This window comes from Camelina sativa, chromosome 7, assembly GCF_030686135.1.
Source record: "Camelina sativa cultivar CO46 ecotype springtype chromosome 7, ASM3068613v1".
Classification (NCBI taxonomy): domain Eukaryota; kingdom Viridiplantae; phylum Streptophyta; class Magnoliopsida; order Brassicales; family Brassicaceae; genus Camelina; species Camelina sativa.
In genome coordinates, this window is record NC_141886.1 from 19692383 (window position 1) to 19699219 (window position 6837).

A 6837-nucleotide genomic window follows, 5' to 3' on the forward strand; every position below is an offset into this window, starting at 1 on the left:
TTAGATTTTACAAATTTTTGTGTGTGCTGTAACTTTCACTTTTGATAGTCAGTTATGGTGTCATTAAAAAAAACAGGTAGCAAAAAATAATATCATGTACAATTTTGGAATGTGGATAATACGGAAAAAAGGAATAAAGTATATAAAAGAAATAAAAAGAAAGGCCAAGGTGGCTAAGAGCTGTTGACTTGCAGGTTGTGACTTGTGCATATGGCTGCTGTTGTGTTGGACGCAAGCATATGTTCTGTCTCCACGTGCACCCATCATTGTGCTGTCTTGTTTTTTTTGATTCATTTTTCGCTTCCTAATATTAAATGTCTTAATGATATATAGTATTCCCTCCGTTTTTTTCTTAATTGTTTAAGATTATTTCACATAAATTAAAAAAATCATTAATTTTATTTTTTATTTCTTTTAAATATATTTCTAATTTTTTGATTGGTTAAAACATTAAAATAGTTAAATAAAATTGAAATATTTATCAAATATTTACATTGAAAATCTAAAACGACAAGTATTATGACACAAAAATTTAATTCTAAAACGATAAATAATAAAAAACGAAGAGAATATATAATTAGTATATTTTGATATTTTAAAACTAAATTTTGCAGTAGAGACAATAGACTGATGTGTTTTTTTTTTTTAAATCCAAAAACATGAAAATAGATTAGATTGGTGGTCTCTTTTTCTAATTTTTTCTTTTAACCGGTTGATATACAATTTTTCAGGTTTACAATGACATGTAAAAAGCGGTTAGATAATTTTCCTAGTTCTCTCCATCCAAAGTCAACTAGATAACAACCAGCACTATATACATAATACATAATTATTATAGGTAACTTTTTTATATAGAATCTAAATTTTGTTTATGTAAAACAAAATATGTAAATAAAACTTTTTGTATTATTCAAATTTGCATTTATTTTATGTAATAATATGTTTTACCTGTTAAATATTTAAAGATGATGGTGAATTTTTTTTATACAATGTAACCATTAATGGTAATATGATTTCTTTTGCTATTAGAGATCAAATTCATATCTTTTATGTTTCACATTATTATTTACAGAGATGAAAATTATTAAAAAATTGAAGTATTTAACAATATATAATAATCTCCAATTACTAACAAAGATGCAATACAAAAATGTAAATTATGCTGACATAATATATATTACACTTCTTAATAAAACAACAAACTAAATTCATTTTTTAATTAATCATTTATCCTGATTTATTAAAATGCTTCCATAGCAATATATATAACAGAGTTGTTGAATATTAATATTAAAACTCTAAGATATAGTTGTATATAAAATGGCAAGAAGTATAATATACATTAAAAATATATAATTACTTTTTTTTTGTATTTTAAAGAATGTGTTTTTGGTATTTTAATGTAAAGATATTGAGTACTTTTACTAATTAAATTAGATACAAGATTTTATATGTTAATTTTGAAATATTAATAAAATTATGTTAGGAAAAGAGGTGGAAGTTATTTAATTAGGAAAATAACAAATTGTTTAATTTATTTTTAAATAAGATATATAATGGCATGAATTGTAAATAATATTAACTAATGAGGAAAAATTGCAAAAATGTGTGTCGAGCTCTCTGGCGATATCACCTCAGCTTTTTCACAAAATCCTTCCCTACCAATATTTAGGGGATACAATATTTGATTGAGATTCAATTACTTTTTGTTTTTTCTTAATCGGATTTAAGTTGAATATAATTAGTGTCGACAAATAACATATAATTCCAAAACTTCAAGAGGGGACTAATAAAAGATAATTTCATAAGTTTACCAAACAACAAGCAGTGATATAAAGAATAGCGAGTTTTGGTATGGTTTATGTGACATCCGGGTTTCAGGGATATTTAGAAAGGTTTAAAAGAATTGATTAAATTACATATGTCACCAAAGTGCATTTATCTTCAAAGGTCTTGAGAAAATTCTAGAGTTAAGTGTGCTTATGCTGGAGTAGTTTCAATATGGGTGACCTTCCGGAAAGTGATTGTCAGAACTGTGCGAGTGAAAACAAAACACAGGAAAATATCATATGGTGATTTGTAGGGACAGTAAACAAGTCTTTAAAGCTTTCGGGACGTAGCAAACCGGTTGTATGATATGGGTGAGCCCAAGGTAGGCATGACCAAAATCAAACCATAACCGGACCATATCTAAATCGTAACCGAATAAACGGTTAAAACTGTAACTGTTAGCCATAATTATATGGTTAAATTATATTAACCATAACCATTAATTAACTTTAACTGTATCAAACTGTTGGTTAACCGCAAAATTAAACCATAATTTTTTAACAGTAATTATTTTTTAAATATAATAAAATATACTAATATTATTTATGATATATAGAAATATAAGTACACTAAAAGGATATTTCAATTAAAAATAAATAACATTAATACTTTATATAATCAATTAACCGAAAATCATATTTAACTGTAACTGTTTATTAAAAATAAATAATCATATTTCAATTAAAAATAAATAATCATATTTCAATTAAAAATAAATAACATTAATACTTTATATAATCATAACCGTATATAACCATAATCACTTTAACCGAAAATCATATTTAACTGTAACTGTTTATTAAACGTTTAAGGTTAATGTTAAACAAAACTTCTAAACGTAATCGATAGGCGATAGTTAATAAACCGTATATGTGATAAGCATAATCGTGATCATGCCTAGTCCACGGTCCATGTGTAAACGTGGGATCCACTAAAAAGTGGCGGTCTGAATGCTACAGTTTACGATTTTTCAACGACATCAAAACAATTCTTTCATCTCGAAATTGTTTGATTGTTTTGCCCTTTTTAATTTTCTTTTTATAATTCTTCTAGAATCTAGATACTAAGTTGAATTGCATTTCATACAATAATTCTCAATTTATATTTTATTTTACTTAAAAATATTTCCTTTTCATTAGTATAGAACTCTAGATACATAAAAAGTTAAATTGGTTAATTCAACGCTATTGCTAGCCCACAAACTTGAAATTTGTATGAAGACGCAAATAAAGATGATAAAGTAAGTGGGTCGTTGGCTGCCGCCGTCTTTCTCCCAGATTTTTATTAGACTCGCACCTCCAATTACTTATAAGAATAAGGGAATATGCATCAAAACCATTGAAACCAAAAATAATTAAGAAACTACCTTTGACAATATATTCTCTCTTTTCATATACAATTATTTCTTTATATACAATTATTCTTATACCCAATACAATAATACATGTTATTTGTTCAAATATCATGTCATTTTTTTAGAACGAAATTATATGTCAGTTTAGATTTACAAATGAGATGGTTATGATTTAAATTTTACAATTAGAACGAAATTATATGTTGGTTTGAATTCATAAATGAGATGGTTAGGGTTTAGATTTTATAATTAGAACAAAATTATATATCGGGTTGGATTCACAACTGAGATGGTTAGAGTTTAGATTTTACAATTAGAACGAAATTATATGTCAGTTTGGGTTCACAAATGAGATTATATGTCGGTTTGGATTCACAAATGAAATGGTTAGGGTTTAGATTTTACAATTAGAATGAACTTATATGTCGGTTTGGGTTCACAAATGAGATAGTTAGGGTTTAAATTTTACAATTAGAACGAAATTATATGTCGGTCTGAGTTCACAAATGAGATGGTTAGAGTTTATATTTTATAATTAGAACGAAATTATATGTCGGTTTGGGTTCACAAATGAGATGGTTAGGTTTTAGATTTTATAATTAAAACGAGATTATATGTCGGTTTGGGTTTACAATTTAACGCTATTTAGTTCAATATAACATGTAAAATATAAATATTACATGCTATTTTAAAAAATCTCACCAAATCTTTCACTCTTTCTATCTAACACTAAAACAAAAAGGGTGTTTATGTCTTTTTACTCCAAAAAAATGTGGGCCCTATGGTATTTTCCTATAAAAAGATGTTATTATGGTATTTTGTTTAGGGGAAAATTAGAAAGAAATGAGGTTTTTAAAACATTTGTCTATCTACACTTTTTTTTGAAGATTGTCATTTGTGACGAAAATACCCCTACTAATAGACATAGTGAAGTTTTTAGGAGTTTAAACCAAAAAAAAAAATAGAAAACCCATGTTAGTATACAACTATGTAAAAAATATTTTGAAAAAAAATATTTTTGGGTGTTAAAAATCAGTTTGTAAATTGATGATTTCTGTTCTAAAATGTTGAGAAAATATTTTCTACAATTTTTTCAAGTTCTGAAACATTTAGATTATTCATTCTACAGTTTGTACATGTTCTACGAAGTTTAGACGGAAATTTGTTCTAAAAACTTCAGAAACTTGAATTTTGTATGTTCTACAAAATTAAGAATATGTATTCTACATTTTTCTTCATTCTACATCAGTTCAGAATATATTTTCCACGTTTTACCCTGTATACTAAAAGAAGTAGAAGATATATAGTAAATAATTTAGAAGTTATAATTTGTAAAACTTAGAATACCATAGAAATAGAAAGAAAATAAATTAAATAAAGAAAATCAATATTTTTTAAATAATCTGAATTTATAGTTATGATTCTGTATTTATTGTTTAGATATGTTCTAACATATTTTAGAATATGTATTCTTAATTATTTAGAAGAAAGACAAATACAGAAAAAACCGACATTCTACATGACTTAACCTAACCTGATCGGTTGTTTACCCTCTCTTCCACCTTCCACGAAATTTTCATTTACCTGATTATGATGCAAATCTATGTTACTTGTGGTGTATGGAGATTGGATGCCAACAATGAGTGGAGATTTAGTGATGATGAAAAAAAAAACAAAAATTGGCTCTGTATGTTGTGTGATTGCAGGTGGGCTTCCATTGTTCTTATCACTCTTTTGATTCGACTAGTGACAACCCCGCTCATGATTTATATCCAAAAATGGAGGTCAAGAGATATGGTATTGAAACATTAGGCAACATGCTTGTTTAAAGGCTACTCAGATTTAAACTAAACATTATTTCTCCCAAGATTTTTCCTTTTCTTCACAACAATCGACTTTAGCCTATTATCGAAGTTGCTGAGTGTTTGGATGATTTTATTTTTAGCTATCACGAATTGCATAAACCTGTGGCTTTGGATGTAAGTGTTTTTATGATGGACAATCAAACTTTGCGTCGTTATTGTGTGTTACATGCATAATCAGTTTGCTCTTATTATCTTCTTCTTTTTTTGCCTAGGAAGGGGATCCAGCTGCTATTGCTAGACATCTCATTCATAATATTATCATTCAGTAACATTTTGTGTTTTTTTATATCATCAATGTTTGTTTTTTTTACGACTTGGTAAAAGAGGAGAAACAAAAAAAGGGTTTTAATGATTGTAGAAGTCTCTCAATCAATTAGAGGTTTAGGTTTCCTATTTTGTTTTCTTATTTTTGGAAATAAATACACTTTCATAATATATGTATATTTTTCTTATTTTGGTTTTTTTAAAATAAGGGTAAAACTGGGTTAAAAAGCATATTAAAACCTATATGACCAAACCTACAAAAATATAGTGTAGATGAACAAAGATTTTTAAAAATATCTTTTTTTTTTCTAATTTTCCCTTTGTTTATTTTACTTCATATTTGTGCTATCTACTAATATTACCATAAGAATAATTTGCAATAAATATAGATGTCATTTTAGGCATGAACACAATAAGACGTGGATAATTTTAGATGTTTTTCTTTTGGAAAGCAAAAATGAAAATGTATAAATTTGGTGATAAATGGAACAGAAAGGGTTCAATATTGGTGATAAATTGCAATAAAATAGTAAGCATGATAAGAAATTAAGGAGAAGTAATGGAGTGTTAGTGGGCCTACGTGAGAAGAACGTTCGAGTTAAAAGAGTCATGAGGGAAGGGGGCCTCTTACATTATGCAATCGTGTTTGTGACCGTTGTTTATATTCTTCTCTTTACTTCTTTGGGAATCAATTTTTTGTTAGCAAAAAGCATCTTTTTAAAAGGAGAAATTAATAATCAAATATTTTGGGATTCCAATTTTGTCAGCTGAATGAAGAAAAGTAGAAAACATGTTTGCGTATCTTTTCCTCTAAGAAATCACCGGTTGAGTTGAGTAGAGTTTTCCTCTAAGTTACTCTCATAAAAAAGTAGAGTTTTCATGCTCACTCCAAACAGTAAAATGGAAAAGGATGAAATGAGATAAACTATGAATGGGATAGAGATGTGAAGAATTGTAAAAATTTGACTCGGTTAATAAAAAAATATAAAAAGAATCGGTCTTAACAAGTCTCACCGGCTCGAACTGAGAGGGATTCAAGTGAGAAATCGAGAGGAATATAAAAGAATGAAATTGATATTTGTATTTGTATTTTTCATTTTCTTCTCTATTTTTTTTTGGCTTGAAAGTTAGTTCAACATTTTCAGAGAAATGACTAGAGTTTTTTTTCACGAGTTAGATGAAGAAGCTCGTCGAGACAACTCCAATCCGAAACCACAAAGGCACGAAAGACGGTCATCAGTCATCAGAGTTGCTGAGTTGGTACCATCTCACTAGTATTTTGTTTCCGCAACCGTAGTAAGAATATCTCTGTAATGCACCTTCTTGACTGTTTTGTTTTTATGACTGTTTTGGTTTGGTTTTCCTTGTACCGGTATTCGGTAGGACGGGTTTACTATGGCCAGAGATGAAGGAAAGCCCACCAGAACGCCTCTGATTTGGAGAGTTCAAGTTCATAATTTTTTTTTTTAAAGTTCCTCTCGATATATCTCAATCCCATATTTTCTCAGTTCAGTTACTAGTTGA